The sequence below is a fragment of the Chiloscyllium punctatum genome, chromosome 31 (assembly GCF_047496795.1).
Source record: "Chiloscyllium punctatum isolate Juve2018m chromosome 31, sChiPun1.3, whole genome shotgun sequence".
NCBI lineage: Eukaryota > Metazoa > Chordata > Chondrichthyes > Orectolobiformes > Hemiscylliidae > Chiloscyllium > Chiloscyllium punctatum.
In genome coordinates, this window is record NC_092769.1 from 43,437,114 (window position 1) to 43,458,105 (window position 20,992).

Here is a 20,992-nt window from a genome sequence, read left to right on the forward strand (position 1 = left end):
TAATATCCCAGTGCCATGTTCAAAACCACACCCTGAGCTCATCTGCCTTCCCTGTCAGGCCTCTTCTATTGAAGTAAATGCAGTGCAACTGCTCAGTCCGACTTCATTCTGTGCCTTGCCCTTGCCTGCCTTGACTATTTGACTTCTGAACTGTACCAGCCACAGACATATCTCTTTCCTCACTACCTTCTTGGGTTTACACCCACTCCCTCACTGGTTTAATGCCTCCCGAGTATCACCAGCAAGTCTCCCTGCCTAGATATTAGACACCTTCCAATTCAGGTACAATCCATCCTTCTTATGAAGGTCAACTCTACTCCAGGAGATCACAACGATCCAAAAAACGTGAATCCTTTTCCCCTGCACCAGCTCCTTAGCCACTCATTGAGCACCTCCTCCTCCTCTGTAATATGGACTTTTTTCAAGATGTCACCATTTATTTCCCCACATTCTATATCTCCCATGTACTTCTTCACAGTAAACACTGATGCAAAATACTTGTCTCCCATCTCGCCCATCGCCTGCAGCTCCACACAATGGCTGCCTTGCTGATCTTTGAGGGTCTCTATTTTCTCCCTAGTTAGCCTTTTGTTCCTCATGTATTTACAAAAGCCCTTTGGATTATCCTTAACCCTATGCGCCAAAGCTATCTCACGGCCCTTTTTTCCCTCCTGATTTCCCTTTTAATTATATTCGAAAATTTTTTGGATTGGAATAAATGCAAAATATAACATCCTGACAAAACAAACGAGGGTAGGACTTACACTCAATAAAAGTAGGGCCTTGAGTAGTGATATGGGAACAAAGAGACTGAGAGCTTCACGTCTTTGAAGTTTGTGTTACATGTAGACAGGGTGGTGAAGAATGTGCTTTGCTTAGCACACCTACCTTCATTGTTCAGACCTTTGAGTCCAGGAGTTGGGACGTTGCGTTGAGGATTTACAGCACGTTGGGGAGGCCTCTTCTGGAATACTCTGTCCAGTTCTGGTTGTGCTGTTATAGGAAGGATATTATTAAATTGGAGCAGGTTCAGAAGAGATTTACCAGCATGTTGCCATGAATGGAGGATTGTGTTCTAAGGAGAGGCTGGATAGGCTGGGAATTTTTTTCACTGGCGTGCACGAGTTGAGGGGTGACCTTATTAGAGGTTTACAAAATCAGAAAGAGTGTAGATAAGGTGAATAGCTGGGGGAGAGGGGGATTCAAAACTCGGGTGCATTCGTTTTGAGAAGAAATTAGAAAGATTTGAGAAAAGACATTAGGGTTTTTTAAAAAATTTATACGTGTGAAATGAACTTCCAGAGGAAGTGGTAGCTGTGAATACAATTACAATATTTAAAAGACATTCAGATAAGTACATAAATAGGAAACATTTGGATGGATGTGGACCAATCAGTGGCAGGTACAATTAGTTCAGTTTGGAATTATGGTCGGCATGGACTGGTTGGACCACAGGGCCTGTTTCCTTGCTGTATAACATTATGACTCTAATCTTCACTAACTCTAAATTCCTCCATCCTCAACTCTCCCGATCACTGTCAATTCATCCAGCCTCAGAACTCTTCCTTATTTATATAATTCCTCACCAGCCACAGAACGCTCCCTATCTCATGTCCTCCAGTTTCTCAGATCTCTGCGATATGTGCCTTTCTTTAGTTCCAGCCTTGAGGATGCCCTCATTCACTCAGATTGGTTGGAGGACAAACTGGTACGACTTGGTCCTCCAGTACTGCCCTCTGCCCCCTATTGGCCTGCGCTGACATCAATCATCGGGGCCCATTGTGAGGTGAGTGGTGGGATCCTCCCTCTCTCTGCCCTGGGATGAGCTTCATCATTCACAGTCAATGGGGCAGTATCACAGAGCACAGGGCCTGGGGGCTATTCAGCCCATTTGGGATGTACCCTCTCCCTCTGGAGATGCTGCAAATCTGTCCCAATTCCCTTCCCATTTGCCCATAGACCCCCAAATCTTCCCTTAAAAAGTAAAATTCCAAATCTGTTTATGAATAACTGCTGAGTCTGTGTCCAGCTGCCATTCAGACTGTTCCAGATACTCAGAACTTACTGAATAAAATAATGTTCACATATTCACATTATTTGCCAATTACCTGAAAATAGTTACTAAAATTGTGACATTGTTAACAATTCCCCTCTCTCTGCAGATTAGATATCCTAGAAACAAATTTACACCTGGTCAAAATCACTGCTTAACCTTCTCAGCTCCAAGGACAATTATCTGTGCTTCTGCTAGCTCTCCACAAAAGAGGAACACATCTTATTTTCATTTATTAGTGTCATAGAGATGTACAGCACAGAAACAGACCTTTGGTCCAATTTGTCCATGACAACGAGGAATCCTCAACAAATGGAGCCCCATTTGCCAGCTATTGGTCCATATCATTGGAAACTCTTCCTATTCACGTACCCAATCAGATGCCTTTCAAATGTTGTAATTGTATCAGCCTCCACTACTTCATCTGGCAGCTCATTCCACACATACACCACACACAGCTTGAAAACTTGGCCCCTTAGATCCATTTTAAATCTTTGCCCTCTCAACGTAAGCCTATGTGATCTTGTTTTGAACCCACATAACTGGGGGGAAAAGACCCTGGCTGTTCACCTTATCCATGCCCTTCATGATTTTATAAATCTCCATGAAGTCACCTCTCAGTCTTTGACTCTCCAGGGAAATTAACCCTGGCCTATTCAGCCTCTCCCTGTAGCCCAAATCCTCCAACATTAGCAAAGTCTTTGTAAATCTTGTCTGAACTCTTTCAAGATTCACAACGTCCTTTCCAGAACAGGGAATTTCAAACTTAAAACATAATTCCTGAAATGGCTTAATCAATGTCCTGTCCAACCACAATTTGACGTCCCAGCTTCTGTACTCAATGCATTGACCAATAAATATAAGCATACCAAACACCACCTTCACTCGTCTGCCTACCTGTGACTCTACTTTCAAGGAACAATGAACCTGCACTCCATGGTCTCTATGTTCAGCAACATTCCCAAGGAATGTACCATTAAGTGTACAAGTCCTGCTCTGATTTGCCTTTCCAAAATCCAACAGCTTACATTTGTCTAAATTGAACCCAGTCTGCCATTCCTCGCTCCAATGGCCCATCTGGTTAAGATTCTGTTGCATTCTGAACTAACCTTCTTCATTGTCCACTAAACCTCCAATTTTGGTGTCTTCTGTAAACCCACTGACCATATCTCATATATGAACATCCAAGTCATTTATTTAAGGATCCATATCCATTCCTGCAGGACAATGCTGCTCACAGGCCTCCAGTCCGCAAAGCAACCCTCCATCACCACCCTCTGCCTCCTACCTTCAAGGCAGTTTTGTATCCAAATGGCTAGTTCTCCCAACATTTCATGTTATCTAACCTTGCTAACCAGTCTGCTTTGTGGAACATCGTTCAGGGTCCATATAGACAACGTCCACAGTCTGGCTTCATCAATCATCTTTGTCACATCTTCAAAAAAACTCAATCAAGTTAGAGAGAGAGAATTTCCCACACACAAAGCCATGTTGACTAGCCCTAATCAATCCTCGTCTTTCCAAATACATGTAAATCCTGTCCCTCAGAATCCCTTCCAACAACTTACCTACCACTGACGTTAGGTTGACTGTTCTCTTGTTCCCTGGCCTTTCCTTACCACCTTTTTTTTAAATAATGGCACATGTCATCCAGCACCTCACCTGTCACAAACAATGATATGAATACCTGAGGGAGGGGCACTGCCATCACCTTCCTAGCTTTCCACAAATTTCTGGGATACACCTGATCAGGTCCCAGGGATTTATCCACCTTGCTACTGTTTAAGACATCCAGTACTTCCTCCTCTGTAATATAGACACTTTTCAAGTTATCGCGATTTATTTCTCCAAACTCTCTAGAATAGAAGAGCATAGTATTTCTCCCACCTCCTGTTGTTCCATAGATGGCCTTGTTGATCTTTAAGGGGTCCTATTCTCTGTCTGGTTATTATTTTTTCCTTAATGTATTTGTAGAATCTCTTTGGATTCTCCTTAAACTATTTCCTAGAGATATTTCAAGTCCCCTTTTTGCTCTCCTGATTACCCTCGAGTATATTCCTGTAAAAACGTGATACTGTACTCCCAATTCCTCCGCCTCTGCCATATCTGCTCCCAGGAGAAGCAATTCCACTTCAGGACATCCCAGAAAGGTTTCCTCTTTCAAGGACCGCATTTCCCTCCCACTTGATCAACAATGCACTCCAACGCATATCCTCCACTTCCTGTACCTCCTCCTTCCCCCCACCCCTCCAACCACAATAAGAATATAATCCCCCGGTCCTCACCTGCCACCCACTAATCTCCATTAACCTCTGCTATGTCCGCTACCTACAGTCAGACCCCACCACCAGGGATATATCTCCCTCCCCAACCCTTTCTATCTTCCGCAGAGACCATGGGATCTTTGGTGCTGATGTGCTGCCCCACGGATACCTCAGTCACTCACCCTGCCAAATGGCCAAGTGAGATTATCACTAGATGGATAACCCAGACACCCAGATAACATTCTGGGGGCCAGGATTTGGATCCCGTTACGGCAGACAGTGGAATGTGAATTCAATAAAAATGTGGAATTAAGAATCTATTAAAGACCATGAATCCATTGTTGATTATTGCGAAAAAAACTCATCAGATTCGCTAATATTCTTCAGGGAAGGAATCTGCCATTCTTACCTGGTCTGGCCTACATGTGACTCCAGACTCACAGCAATGTAGTTGACTCTTTACTGCCCTTTGGGCCCAGCCAGTGACACCCTCATCCTGTGAATGAATAACAAAGAAGGTCAAGTCTTGTACCCAACCATACTATTCTTACAGATAAGCGATCTCTTAGTAAATTTGCTTCTCAACTCCCTGCTGACTATTGGGGAAGTGGGGGGGGGTCAATAGTACCATCCCAATAAGGAGATCATCCCTTTCTTATTTCTCAGTTCCACCTGTATAACCTGCCTGGATGTACTCCCAGGAATACCCTCTTGAAGCCCAGCTGTAATGTTATCCCGAATCAAAAATACCTCTCCCCCTGCTCTGTTGCCCCCTTTCTATCTTTGCTATAGCATCTATACACTGGAACATTAAGCTGCTGGTCCTATCCATCATTAAGTTATGCCTCTGTAATTGCTATAATATCCCAGTGCGATGTTCAAAACCATACACTGAGCTCCTCTGCCTCCTGTATTGAAATAAATGCAGAGTAACTGCTCATTCTGTGCCTTGCCCTTGTCTGCCTTGACTGTTTGACATCTGAACTGTACCAACGTCAGACTGAGCTCTTCCCTCACTCTCTCTCTGGGTTTACCCACATTCCTTCACTGGTTTAATGCCTCCTGAATAGCACTAGCAACTGTTCCCTTCCAGTGCCAGTACAATCCATCCTTCTGATGTAGGTCAATTCTACCCCACAAGAGATTCCAATGATCCAATAATGTGAACTCTTCTATTCCTATGTCATTGATACCAATAAACTACAGCCTTCCCTCAAAATGGTTATTCTCCCCTTTACGAATATTCTGCTCCCTCTCTGAGGCATCCTTATACAAAAATTACACATTCGAATAATAAACCTTTCACTCACCAGGTCATCATAAAAGGATTACATGACACATTGAAGGTTTGGGGATCCTTTTGAGAGAAGGCGATGATTCAAAGGAGAATTTTTAAGCAGCAAATGGGATTGATCTGGAACACAATACTCACACACACAATGCGAATATCCAGATCCTGATATACTGAGTAATTCAATCAGAGTTTAGCAGAATATTTACTGAGATCACCATCTGAATATCCACCTGTAATATTCTGTAATACAAGTTTATAAAATCTGTCACTATCAGTTCAGGTTAGAAACTCACACCATCCCCTCTTCGTGGCCCAGGAGTACTGTACATATTACCCTTGAGGACATCAGCAGTCAACTCAGGGGGAAATCTGTGGGTTTCTAGGAGATTCCAACTTGAGATCTCATGTGACTGAACACAGCAGTTCTTGGACACATTGGAGAAAATTATCCAAGCGTCAGTGAGATATGGGGAACAAGAATTACTTTCTTTTCTTTCATTCTATGCTGCCGCTCTGCCTCATCAATAAGACATGGGTGTGAAAGGCTAAGCCTAACGATGGGCAAATTGTCTCCATCCTGACCAATGGGTAGGAAGATCCTCTCAATCACTCCAAAGTGTATCACTAAAAAGATAGCAACTCTGCCTGCTTCCCACTGCCCAGTGCTCCCAGTAAATGTTTGAAAGAATGGGAAGGGGGGATATCTCCTAGAAAAGGCACAACTGTAAAGGTCTAAGAGGATTATGAAAAGAGAGAGATGCACAGGAGAAGGGGGCAACAAGTTGCTAGATGGGGTTTAACTTGGGAAAATGGGAAGTTGCTCATTTTGGAGGAGATAATAAAAGAACAAAGTACAATTTAAATGGTGGAAAATGTAGAAAGCTGCACCACAAAGGGACCAGGGGTAATTGTTCAGGAAACACAGAAAGCTACCACACAGTTACAACAGGGAATCAGGAAGGGGAATCGAATGTTTTGTTTCAAAAGTTTTCAGTCTTAGAGTTTGGAGTATATACCTGAGAGTAACGTGTGGAAGTGCTGGTGAGACCACCATATCTGCAGGAATGAGAGCAGTTTTGGTCCCTTTAGATAAGGAAATGTGTCACTTTATTGGAGGCAATTCAGGGAAGATTCAATGAGATGATCCCTGGTTTGGAGGGATTATCTGTTAAATAAAGGCTGAAAAGGTTGGGACTGTACTCAATGGATTTTGGAGAAAGAGAGGTGATCTCATTGAGACAAATGGGATTCTTTAGGGGTTTGACAGGATAAATACTGAGAGGATGTGTCTGAGGGTAAATACTGAGAGGGGAGTCTGAAACCAGATTCTGAGTCACAGAATCAAGGGTTCTGTTTTGGATTCAAGTTTAAGGTGACACAGACGGGTAAGGGGTTTCAGGAGCAATGGAGCTGGGGTGAGGTGGAGAAAAGCAACGTTTAAGAGATTGGAATTCCTGCTGTTCTGATTGTGTGGATGTCTGATCAGAAGGTCACCTTGGGGTCAGATATAAGAGCAATATTGTGAAGAGTGTGGTTCTGCCTCAGAGAGTTCCCAGTGGGAGGGAGGGGCTCAGCAGAAAGGTAAAGGTAAGGCAATGGGTTTAACCATGACAATGTTTCATTGGAGGAAATTGCAGCTAATCGAGTAGTGGGAATGTGGTAAGCAATTTGATAACTGAGTAACAGTGGAGAAATGGAGAGGGATGATGGGGAGGGAGAGCTGGGCATCGTCAGTGTACATGTCAAACCTAACACAGTGGTTTTGGATGATATCACCTCCCGGCACTATGTACGTGAGATACAGGAGAGACCAAAGATAGATCGTTGAGGGACACCAAATGCAAGGAATTCAGAAAGGAAAGGGAGAATGGAGATGGAGCAGGATTTTCCAACAATGGTAAGGTCAAATATTAGTTTTTCACAGAATGGGAGAGAAGGACATAACCAAAAAAGACCAACAGACAGAACAAGGAACAATATCTATAAATTGGCGAGGGGGGGTGATGAGGCGGCAGCAGAGGAAAGAGAGTTGGAATGTGAGTTTAGCGAGATTAGGGTAAAGGGTCAAGGTGAGCTCTGATAAGGCTTGACAAGAGACTGGAGAAAGATGTAGGTTTAGGACAAAAACCAGGAACACCACGTGAGGCAGTTGGGCTCAGTGGGCTAGTGGGAGGGAGGGAAACAGCAGATCGGATTATCTCAGTCTTAGTGACAGAGAAACTCCATGTGCTCCTCACTCATTGTTGGAGGGGAGGATGGAGGAGACAGGATGATGGACAGTGTTTTACAAAGAAACAAAACCAGGGTTAGTGATATTTAAAATGAGTGAACAAACCTGATGTATTTAGCTTTTATCCAGAATATTAAAACAAACGACTGAAGTCCTGGTTCGAATCCCATCTTGGCAGATGGTGGAATCTGAATTCAAGAAAAATACAACGTATTAGGAATCTCCTGATCTCCATGAAACCATTGTCAATGGCGAAAAAAATCCTGCCAACCTGACAGTGGCCCAGCCAGCTACTCACTGTATTAATCACTGCAAAGTCTCAACAAATGAATGAAACTGGATGGACCAGTTGGCAACTAACAAGGCACCAGAAATTACAACCACAGAATCAGCCCTCTCGATGGTGCAACGTCCTCCTCACTAACATATGGTTTTTGGTGCCAAAACGTGGAGAGCTGTCTCACAGACTAGTCAAGGAACAGCCTGACATAGTCATACTCACGGAATCATCCCTTACAAACAATGACCAGACACCACCATCACCATCCCTAGATATCGAGACTGTGGGGCTGGAAAAGCACAACAGGTCAGGCAGCATCCAAGGAGCAGGAGAATCGACGTTTCAAGCCTAAGCCCTTCATCAGCCTGACCTGCAGTGCTTTTCCAGCACCAGACTCTTGACTCTGATCTCCAGCATCTGCAGTCTTCACTTTCTCCTGAAATCTCTGGATATGTCCTGTCCCACCGGCATGACAGACCAGGCAGAGGTGGTGGCACAGTGGTGTACAGATAGGGAGGATTTGCCCTGCGAGTACACAGCATTGGCTCCGGAGTCCAGGATGTCTCATGGCTCCTGCTGATTACCACGTCCCGCCCTCTCTTGGCTGATGAATCACTCCTCCTTCATGTTGAATAACATTTGGAGGAGGCACTGAGGCAATAAAATGGTGTCAAATGTACTCTGGGTACAGGATTTCAATGTCCACAATCGAGACGAGCTCTGCAATAGAATTACTGACTGAGCTGGCCAGGTCCTAAAGGGTATAGCTGCTCAGCTGAGTCTGCAGCGGGTGGTGAGGGAACCAACAAGAGGGAAAAACATACTTGATCTCATTGTTATGAATTGACCAGCTGCAGATACATCTAGCCATGACAGTATCAGGAAGACCAACCATCACACATTCCTTTTGAAGACAAAGTCTTGCCATAAAGTTGAGAAAAACCTCCATTGTGTTGAGTGGCACTATCACCGTTCGAAAGGGGACAGACTTCGAAGAGATGTAAGCTCTCAAACTGGGTATCTATGAGACACTGTGGGACATCAACAGCAGCAGAACTGTACTCCAGCACGATCTGTAACCTCATGGGTTTGTAAATCCTGCTCTCACCCATCACAATGGACAGGAAAGGAGGGCATGCCATGAGCAGCAACCAGGCAGACTTAAAAACAAAGTGCCAACCTGGTGAAGCTGTCAAACTGAATTACCTGCATTTCAAACAGCATCAGCAGCAAGCAACAGAGTTAAGTGATCCAACATCCAATGGAACAGATCGGCGCTCTGCAGTTCTGCCACAACCAGTTGTGAACGGTGATGGACAATTAAACAACTCACTGGAGGAAGTATCACAGATATCCCCACCCTTACTGATGGAGGAGCCTCACACCCATGCACCAGATAAGACAACAGCATTTGCAGCAATCTGCAGCCAGAAGTGCAATATGGGATGATCCATCTCAGCCTTCTCCAGTGGTTTCTAACATCACAGATGTGAGTTTTAAAGCAGTTCGATTGAGTTTGAATAACATCAAGAAATGGTTAATTAGTGCAAAGGCTATGGGCCCTGCCAATATTCTGGCAATAATACTGATGGCTTGTGCTCCAGAACTTGCCACCCACCGAGCCAAGTACCGCTCCAGCACTGGCATCTACCGACAATGTGGAACATTGCCCAGGAATGTTCAACACAAAAACACAGGGCAATCCAACCCAGCCAATTTCCCTCTTATCAGTCCACACTCGATCAGCAGTAACGTGATGGAAAATGTCATCAACAGGGCTACCAAGCAGCAGCTGCTCAGCAACAGCCAGCTGAGTGACACTCATTTTAGTCTCCACCAGGGCCACTCAGCTCCCGATTGTGTTACCGCCCTGATTCACAACCTGACAACCAGCTGAATCCCAGAGGTGAGGTGAGTGTGACAACTCAGTCCCACTCCAAGATCACTAATTCTAGCTGATTCCACCCTCATCTCAGCTCATATACTGAAACTCTCATCCATCATGTGTTATCTCCAGACTTCATTTTCCAAACACACTCAGGGCCAGCTTCCCACATTCAACCTCCCTGTAATCTCAAGAAAGTCGAAATCTCTGCTTGTTGATTCATCAAAAGGCTCCTAATTAGAATCAACAGCATACAGCCATAGAGATGTACAGCAAGGAAACAGACCCTTCGGTCCAACCCGTCCACGCCGACCAGATACCCCAACCCAATCAAGTCTCACCTGCCAGCATCTGGCCAATATCCCTCAATTTAAAATTCTCACACTTGATTTAATTTCTGGCTGTAATAATCCCGAGCTCCCTGCACCACACACACTTTGAGACCTCGACAACCTATTTTCTTCGAGACTCCCAACCATTTGTAAATTCATTACTTCACCTGTGTGGCTGTTTCTACAGTTGCTGAAGCAGCATGGTCTGAAATTTGCAGCCAAAACCTCACAGGTCTGCTTTCCACCTTTAAGACATCCCTCAAAACCTGCTTTTTGGCAATGCTTTTGGTCACCTGACCTAATATCTCCCTCTCTGGCCTGAGGTCTAAAGTTCTCAATCGTATTTTTGTGAAATTATAAGCATGATAATAAAAATTTAAAAAATGTTGTTGATTTGGACATTATTTTCAAATCATCACTGTTGCTGAATGAATACTCTTAATGTCTCTTATCCAACCACATTGTGGGAGCACCTTCACCACACAAACTGCAGCTGTACAAGAAAGTCAAACATCACCCTCTTCACAGGCAACAGGGCTTTGGCATTAATCACTGGTATCTGTGGAAGGAGAAACACAGTTGATGTTTCAGGGAATGCAAAATGGATTACAGGGAATGAAAATGGTGCAGAATTTGATCGTCAGAAATGGAAGGAAAATACACTTGCTTATTGGAAAAAAGAATTCTTGACTGTCAAAAATATTCAAGAAAAAAGTAATCTGATAATAGAGCAGTACATGGTCAGGGGCTGGGCAGCAGTGAAAAACCCTTTGTCTATAAATTACTTTCGAGACTGAGGGAGCTGGATCTTGACAAAGTGGTTATGAGGGAGCCCAGAGGTGAATCAGAGCAGTATTGGCTGCTATGATCCCAGTGACTCTATAATAGAGAAAGGCTGCACATGCGCCTGACTGCACCTTGCCCCCTACAAAGATGGCGGCTCCGCACGTGTCCAGTGAATCGTTGTCCCGAATAAAGATGGCGGCGCTCACTCAGGCCTTCAGCCGCGCTGAGGCAATTCCCCATTTACTGTAAACACGGGACTGGGACGTTCAAATTTGTGTTTTCCGACGTGCACAATTTGTTTGCAAAACCTCTCCGCTCATAGCAACACAGTTTTTCTCCCGTTTCCCTGTTTATTTCTTTCCTTACCGGATCCTTTCTCTCCATAACTTCCCGAGCATTCATAACAGCAACTCTGCGCCGTGCGCGAGGGTGATCACATGGTTGTTTAGCTCCGCCCTTCATTCACTTTGATTGGTTGGAGGACCAACACGCCGGCTAGGTCATCCAGCTCCGCCCACCGTCCTTTCATTGGTCCGGTGCTGACATCAATCACCCGGGGTCGCCTTTGTTGACGAAAGCATGCACAGTGTGTCCTGCTTTTGCTGATATGTTGGGTAATGTGATGGGAGAGTTTACTGAGGGGAAGAATTCCCTTTGTGTGAGCTCTGCAGTAGATTTCCTTGATTCATGGAGGGATTTGCCTTCCCACTCATGACTGTATAGCTGTGATTGATGAATCAACGCCATCTGAACCAGTACATAAACACCCCGTTTTCACAACATCTGAGATCTTTAGCACATTGTATCACACTCTTCTTTGGAAACAAAAAAAGCATGAAGTGGAGCCTCAAGGAATCGGAGCAGGAGTAGGGCATTCATTCCCTTCAGCTTGTTCCCCCATTCTATCAGATCATGTCTGGGCCAACCCAGACCTCAACCCCTCTTTGCTTGATCCGCATAGCCCTCACCTGCTCAATATTTCAAAAATCTATCTGCCCTCTTTTGAAATAATTTGAGATAGAATCACAGATTCCCTACTGTGTAGAAACAGGCCCTTCAGCCAACAAGCCAGAACAACCCTACGAAGAGTAACCCAAACATTCCCCTCCCACATTTAACTTTCACAATTGTTTGGGCGAGAAAATTCTAGCCATTCACTGAGAGAAAAAATTCTTTACGTTTTTTAAAATGAATGTTCCCTTATATAATGTCCCCTGGTTTGAGACTTCAATGGTGCTAGAAGATCTCGTCAACATCTACCCTGCCAAACTCCTCAGAATCTTGTTTCTATAAGATCACCCCTGCTTATCTATTCTTGATAGGTCAAAGCAGCTAAGTAAATCTTTTTTGAATGGTCTCCAATGTTGGTTTATCCTTTATTAAATATGGGAGCTATCATTGTATACAGCACTGCAAGTGAGGACTCAGCAACAGCCAGTGTGGTTACCTAATCCTCAATCCATGCTAATACATTACGCCGATACCATGAACTCCTAAATTGTGCAATTAACTTGTATGTAGAACCTTATCATTTGCATTTTTAAAATCCAAAGACAGAACATCATTGGATTGCCCTTTATCAGCCCTGCTTGTTATCCCCTCAATGAACTGTCATAAATTTGTCAAATATAGTTTCTCTTTCACAAAACCCAGTCTACCATGTTTAATGATAAGCTTTTCTAAATATCCTGCAATTTCTTACTTTAATATTCGACTTTGTAGATTCTTACAGTAGATTTGCTAAGTATGATTCCCCTCTCTTAAGTCCATGCGGACTCTGTCCAATCCTGTCACTGTTCAGTAAGAAACTTGACTGTACTCCAATATAGTTACTAAACGTATTTGTATTTCTTTTTAAAAATTGACTACTTATGCCGGACCCATGCAATATCAATGAATTAGTGACTGAATTTGGGTTATAATTTTTTTTTGTTAGTTCCTTTTCGTATTGTGTTATGCAGACAGCACCAAGTGATCACTCTTAATTGTCAGTAAATTTGAAAATAATATATTTCAAAAATGACATCCCAAAATGCTGCCTCATTATTGTGCAAGGAGGATTTTGCAATCAATAGTTTGCAGATAAAATTGAACAGATTTTTGCTGCAATTTGGCCAGACTGCAGGTTACACCAAAGTGGCAACTCTGTTGTCAAATTCTTACTTGACACTGCCCAAGGTGATACTGATGGGACTTCACTTTGCCATTCTTGTTCACCAGCTTTATTTCCAGGTGTAATTATATAATCATTCTAGAGCTTGTAATTTTAGACAACTTCTCTTTTAGGTACATATGTAAATATCACACAGAAATGTTGCACTGAATGGTACCAAATCTGAAATTAGTCTCTAATCTGATAGTAACATGGTCTGACCCTTCTACATTTGTATTGGCATAAGTCTATGCCAGTTATTTTTCTGAAGCCTGTGATTCCTGATGAAGGGCTTATGCCCAAAACATCAACTCTCTTGCTTCTCGGATGCTGCCTGACTTGCTGTGCTTTTCCAGCATGACACTTTTCGACTCTGATGTCCAGCTTCTTTGGTCGTCACTTTCTCCTTTGAGAAGATTAAACCAAGAATAATTTTTGTTGATCAAAGTGCAATAGGAACCAATTCATGAAATTCAGATATCTCACATTTACCTTAACTATGTGAAGACTAAGACATTACCAAATTATTGTCAGTAATTGAAACCATGCTGACAAACCTGTGCAGTATCAGTGCCTCACCTTTAGAGTGTTGCCAGATATCACGCAGCTGCAGTATTTTGTTTTGCACTCAGGTATATGTTGTTCTCACTTGTTTCTTTGTGAAAGATTACAAAATTAACATGGATGAATGAACTTGTGATTTCTTTAACCAACGTTTAGAGAAAAAACAAGTCGGTATTTCAAGTGCTGATAAAGTAAAATAAACTGATAATCAGTAGAAAGGGTTTAAGATGGATATATGCATTTACACTATTGAAGGCAACCTGGCAGATTTCAATACCATTTGGGTAGTCAACAACAATACAGAAGTAACTTTATGAATTGCTTACTGTACACCAACAACACAAGCCAAGTATTAGTGAAACCACAGATTGTCTCCCATGGATTCCCAGATCTAAACAGTGCATTCCAGATATGCTCACTGTCACCATCTGGGAGCAGTCTCCTAAAGTGCTCCCAGAATTTAGAAAGCACACACACTGCCTTCCAAAGATAAATCTGCTGTCACATGCTTCACTCTGATTGCATACAATGACATTTATTGTCCAGTTCTTTAATGTGACAAATGATTTTACAAACAATTTATAAAATACTTTATATCCTGAAGAAATGTGATGTCAGACCTTCGTAGAAGTGAATGGAAAGTGTGATGTTTGCTTGACCTTTGGCTCCATGTATCAGACCGAACTGAACCTTTAGCAAGATGTGGGATGTTTCCCACACACCTTGTTTAAAAAAGCAAAGATTATGCTCTGGAGATTTAAATGTTCAATCAGGTTTAATAAAAATCTTTCCAAAAATTGAGAGTTTGACTTCAGCTCCTTTAAAGAGACATGCTCTTAGCCTTCAATTTTGTGACATGTGATCATTCTTTGGTAAAGGTGGCTGTGTGCAACACTGCAGGATGTTGTGCTGAAGTGTCTCATTGGGTGGAGGAGCTTTATTACTGGTGTAACTTGGCTAATTTTGAGATGGAATATTATTTTGAGTTTAATCTTGTTTTTTAAAAATTGAGGCGTGCTTGTGTAACTCAAGTGTGGAAACTATGCTCATGTTTGCAATGAACCTTTCACTTTTGGAGATTAGTATTTTTCTGATCTGTTTTGTAAATAAAGTTCACTATAGAAAGCACAGTGATGGAGAACCACAGGTCTAGCAGCATCTCTGAGGGGAATAAAACATTGTCAGCTCCAAGTCACATGACCATTTGTCCGTTCAGATGAAGAGTCACTGAAATTGAAATGTAACATTATTTTTCTCTTCACCGATGCCCTCAGAACTGCCGAGATTCTCCAGCACTTTGTTTCTGGGGATCAGATCTCCAGCACCTGCAGTTTAAGTTTATTGTTTTGTTATCGATCCTATGATTTGACTTGGGGGGCGAGAGGCAGCAACTGTGATCAATGAGGATAAAACTCCCCAACCATGGAAAAAAAACATATAGTTCTTTATACCTTGCAAAACATGACTGTAAATAAGAAATGCAACTAAGCTAAGTGCAAGGCGGCATACCACTGGCCTTGTCTCAAACTTGGTACTCATCTTTGAGGTCTAATCTGTCAGAATTGTGTTTGCTCGCTTCCTTTGAGATCACAGTCCACAAATGTCCCAGTTCCAATTCCTGGGCCAGGCCAAGTTACCACATTGCAGTGGGGTGGGGAGTTTTGTATCAGCCTGAAGTTTTTGTTAATAACAACATTGCAGGTTGAAGTTGACGGTTTTGACGAATATCCCGTCATCAAACTTGGAGGAAATCCTTCCGAATGTATTGATTAACTGGACTGAGCCTGTTTACATGCAGCCCTGTTAGTAGTGCGGTCATATTCTCAGTTAATAATCACACAACACCAGGTTATAGTCCAACAGGTTTAATTGGAAGCACACTAGCTTTCGGAGCACCGCTCCTTCATCAGGTGATTGTGGAGGGCACAATTCTAAGGCACAGAATTTATCGCAAAACTTTAGTGTGATGTAACTGAAATTATCCATTAAAAAATACCTTGATTGTCTGTTGAGTCTTTCATCTGTTCGAAAACCATGATAGTTTCATTTCTTTCATATGTAAATCGCAAAACCTTTTTTTAAAAGTTGCATTCCTGACAGTGGCCCATCAAATCACTCATTGTATTAATCACTGCACAGTCTCAACAAAGGAATGCAACTGGATGGACCACATTACATCTACCAATGCACTGGAAAATACAACCACATAATCAGCCCTCTTGACCCTGCAACTTCTGTTTCACTGTGGGCCAACAACAGCAGCAGAACTGTACTCCAGCCCAATCTGAAATCTCATGGCCTGATATCCCCCACTTAACCATTAACATCAAGCCAGGGAAATCAACCCTAGTTCAATGGAGAGTTCCACAGGGCATGCCAGGAGCAATACCAGGCATACCTAAACATGTGGTGCCAACCTGGTGAAGCTACCCAACCTGCATGCCAAACAGTGCAAGCAACACCAAATAGAACTATGTGATCCAACAACCAATGGATCAGATCGGAGCTCTGCAGTTCTGCCACACCTAGTCAGGAATGGTGATGGACAATTAAACAACTCACTGCAGGAAGCATCACAGATATCCCCACTCTTACTGATGGAGGAGTCTCACACATCCATGCAACAGACAAGACAACAGCATTTGCAGCAATCTTCAGCCAGCAATGCCAAGTGGATGAGCCTTCTACATTGGTCCCTGACATCACAGACGTGAATCAACTTGGTTGAAAACTAATTTCAAATCAGATCAAGAAATGGAGAAGTAGTGTAAAGGCTGTCGGCCCTGCCAGCATTGTGGCAATAATACTGATGGTTGTGCTCCAGAGATTGCTGCCCACCAAGACAAGTCCAGCACTGGCACCTACTGACATTGTGGAACATTTCCCAGGGATGTTCAACACAAAAACGCAGGACAGAGCCAACCCAGCCAATTTCCCTCCATCAGTCGACACTCGCTCAGCAGTGAAGTGATGGAAGGTGTCATCAACAGTGCTGTCACACAGCTGCTCAGCAATAACCTTCTGTGACACCCAGTTTGGGTTCTGCCAGGACCACTCCGTTCCTCCGTTCACAAACTGACAAACAGCTGAATTCCAGAGGTGAGGTGAGGGTGACAGCCCAGTCCCACTCCAAGGCCACTATTTCGACTTCAGTGATATCACCTGACCTCACCACAGTCTCAGCTCATTTACTGAAACTCTCATTCATTTATTTTGTTAACTCTAGATTTCATTATCTAAACCCAGTCCTGGCCAGCATCCCACAATCATCCTCCCTTTAATCTCCAGAATATTGAAAACTCTACCGCCCAAAAGCTCACTTGTACCAGAACTTGCTGATTCATCAAAAGGCTCCCATTTATAAGCAACAGCAATTTACTTTCACACACTTTATTTAATTCCTGGCTGTAATCATTCCTATCTTCCTGCACCACACACCCTTTCATATCTCAATAACTTATTTTAGTTAGACTCCCAATGATGTGTTTATTTGTGAGTTCAGCTGTGTGACTCTTTCTATAGATTCCAAGGCAACACGGTCTGGAATTCCCACCCTCTAAGATCTGCTTTCTTCCTTTAAGGCATTCCTGAAAAATTGCCTATTTGGCAATGGGTTTGGTCACTGGACATAATATTCTCCAGCTGTGGCCTTATGTCAAAAGTTCTCAATATTTTTGTGAAATTAAAAACATGTTGATTTGTACAGGTATATTCTACTTTTCACTATCGCTGAGTGATTAGTCTGTAATGTCTCTTACCCAACCACATTGTGGGAACGCCTTCACCATTCAAACTGCAGCTGTACAAGGAAGTCAAACATCACCCTCTCCACAGGCAACAGGGCTTTGCCAATGATCACTGGTTTCTGTGGAAGGAGAAATACACATGATGTTTCAGGGAGTGCAATATGAATTATAGGGAATGAAAATGGTGCAGAATTTGACTGTCAGAAATGGAAGGAAAATCCACTCCCTATTGGAAAACAAGAATTCTTGACTGTCAAAGATATTGTGGAAAAAATAACCTGATAATGGAGCAGCATACAGTCAGGAGTCGGGCAGCAGTGGACAATCCATTTATGAAAAGGTCTGTGAACGCAGTAGTAAAATACTAAACATGGCAAAAATACACTCATGTGAGACTGAGGAAGCGAGATAATGAACAAGTGGACATCAAGGAGCCCAGAGGTGAATCAGAGCACTGTTCACTTTTATGATCCCACAGTCAGAGATGTCTAGCACAAAAACAGACTCTTCAGTCCAACCCATGTATGCAAACCAGATATTCTAACCTAAACTATTCCCATTTGCCAGCACTTGACTGACATCCCTCTGAACCCTTCCTATTCAAATGCCTTTTAAATGTTACAATTTTGGTTGACCTTTAGGCTCCTTTTGAATTTTCCCCTCTCACCCTAAACCTATATCCTCGAGTTCTGGGCTCCACCTCCCCAGGGTAAACACCTTGTCTATTTATGCGATCCATGCCCCTCACGATTTTATACACCTCTTCAACATCACACCTCAGCCTATGACACTCCAGGGAAAATGGCCCCAGCCTATTATGCCTCTCCCTGTAACTCAAATCCTCTAACCCTGGCAACATCCTTAAAAAATCAATTCTCAAACCTTCCATGTTTCAGTGCCTCTTTCTGATAAGAGGGAGACCAGAATTCCACACAATATTCCAAAAGTGGCCTAACCAATGTCCTGTACAGCTCCTTTACTCAATGCTCTGACCAACGAAGGGAAGAATCCCAAACAATTTCTTCACTGTCCTATCTACCTGTGACTCTACTTTCAAGGAACTATGAACCTGCATTCCAAGGTCACTTTGTTCAGCAAGACTCTCCAAGACCTGACAATTCAGTGGGAGTCCTGCTCTGATTTGCTTTACTAAAATGCAGCACCTCACATTTACCTAAATTAAACCCTATCTGCCACTCCGCAGCCCATTGGCCCATCTGATCAATATCCCATTGTATTCTGAGACAACTTTTATCACTGTCCACAATACCTCCAATTTTGGTGTCATCTGCAAACTTACGAACAGTACCGGCTCTATTCACAATCAAATCATTTAAATGGATGAAGAAACAAATCCAAGAAAAAAAAACCATCCATTTCTCTGGGTTTGAATGTGGTCTGTGTAAATCCTGCCCTATGAATCTCTACCAGGGAGGGCTGCACATACATAACTCTGAACCTTGCCCCCAACAAAGCTGGCGGCTGCGCACGTGTCCAGTGAATCTTTGCCCCGAATAAAGATGGCGGTGATCACACAATGAGGTTATTTTCCAGTTTACTGCAAAAACAGGACTGTAAGTTTCAAATTTGTATTTTCCGATGTGCACCAAATGTTTGTAAAACCTCTTAGCCCATACCAATACCATTTCCCTCCCGCTTCCTGCTGTTTATTTCTTTCCTTACCAACAGCTCTCCATCCACATGTCCCGCACATCCGCGCCCACCGTGAGGATGATCACGTGGTATAGTCTAGTCCCGTCCCTCATTTACTCTGATTGGTCGGAGCACCAAATGCCCCGCCAGGTCCTCCAGCTGTGCCCCTGCCTTTCCATTGGTCTTCCGCTGACATCAACTACCAGGGGCCCATTGTTGCTTGGAGCATGCGCACTGCTTCGTGGCTTTTGTTGCTGTTTATCAGTTACAAGAGTGAGACACAAAGTTAAAAATCACACAACCACCTGATGAAGAAGCTGCAAAGCTAGTCCTTCCAAATAAACCTGTTGGACTATAACCTGGTGTTCTGTGAATTTTAATTTTGTCCATCCTAATCTAACACCAGCACCTGAAAGTCAAGAGTGCGGGAAGAATGCAAAATATAACAACAAAAGAACTAGGAACAGGAGAAGGCCGTCCTGCCCTTTGAGCTTGCTCTGCCATTCATTAAGATCATGGCTGATCATTTTGTGGACGCAGAACCATTTACAAATGTTCTCACCATATCCCTTAATTAATTAATTAATTCTTTTTTAAAAAGCTACCTTAGCTTTAAAAACGTTTACTGAACTAGCATCAACTACTTCCCTGGGCAATGAATTCCACAGAGGTCAAGAAGTTCTTCTCAATTCAGTCCTAAATTTGCTGCCTCTAGTCTTATAGTGATGCCCTCTTGTCCTAGCTTCACCTGCCAGTGGAAACATTCCCTCTACTTCTATTTTATCCATTCCATTCATTATTTTATATGTTTCCCATTCTTCTGAATTCCAATGAATATAATCCCAATCTACTCAGTCTCTGTTAAGCCAACCCCCACAACTCCGGAATCAACCTAGTTAAACTCCTCTGCACCCCCTCTAGTGCCGGTACATCCTTGAGCAAGTAAGGAGACAGAAACTGCATGCAGTACTCCAGGTGTGGCCTCACCAGCACCCAATACAGCTGGAACACAACCTCTGCTTTTAAACACGGTCCCTTCAGCAAATTCCATTTGCTTTCTGAATTGTTTGTTGTACCTGGTGACCAACCTTCATGCACAAGGATACTCAGGTGCCCCTACATAGCAAATGATGCAACTTTTTAAAATTCAAGTAATAATCCCTTTTTTAATGTTACTCCAACCAAACAGTAGGACTTTACATTTATGAACATTATATTCCAAATGCCAGCCCATTGCCCACTCACTCAATGTATCTCTGTTCCTCTGCAAAGTTTCCCAGTCCTCCGCTCACTTTGTTCTGCTACTCATCTTAGTCTCATATACAAACTTTGACACCCTACATGTGGTCCCCAACTCCAAATCATCTGTATCAATTCTAAATAATCGCAGTCCCAACACTGATCCCTGAGGCACACTATTAGCCACTGATTGCCAGCCAGAATAGTACTGATTTATCCCCACACTTTGCTTCCTGTTAGTCAGCCAATCTTCTATCCATGCTAATACTCTACTCCTAACGCCATGCACCTTTATATTATGCAACAGCCTCTTGCACAGCACCTTGTTGAAGGCCTTTTGGAAATCCAGGTACACTGCATCCACAGGGTCCCCGTTGTCCACCTTGCTCGAAATGGCTTCATAGAATTCCGAAAGATTTGTGAAGCAAGACCTGCCCTCCATGAACCCATGCTGTCTGTCCAATGGGACAATTTCTATTAAGATTCCCTGCTATTTCTTCCTTGATAATAGACC

The 20,992-nt window shown here is 43.0% G+C and overlaps 1 long non-coding RNA gene across 11 annotated transcripts in view; it reads right to left on the minus strand.

Moving 5' to 3' along the window:
- The window catches only part of LOC140456947 (uncharacterized), a 62,792-nt gene extending 45,106 nt beyond the window's left edge, over window positions 1-17,686 (minus strand). For 5 of the 11 annotated variants that reach the window (XR_011953271.1, XR_011953269.1, XR_011953266.1 and 2 more), the window contains exons 1-4: window positions 11,491-11,575; window positions 7,947-8,029; window positions 4,727-4,813; window positions 889-993 (exon numbers count right to left, since the gene is read on the minus strand). This is a non-coding gene — a long non-coding RNA (uncharacterized lncRNA). The other 6 variants (XR_011953267.1, XR_011953268.1, XR_011953273.1 and 3 more) reach the window with 6 other exon arrangements.
- Between the last annotated feature and the right edge of the window lie 3,306 nt (window positions 17,687-20,992).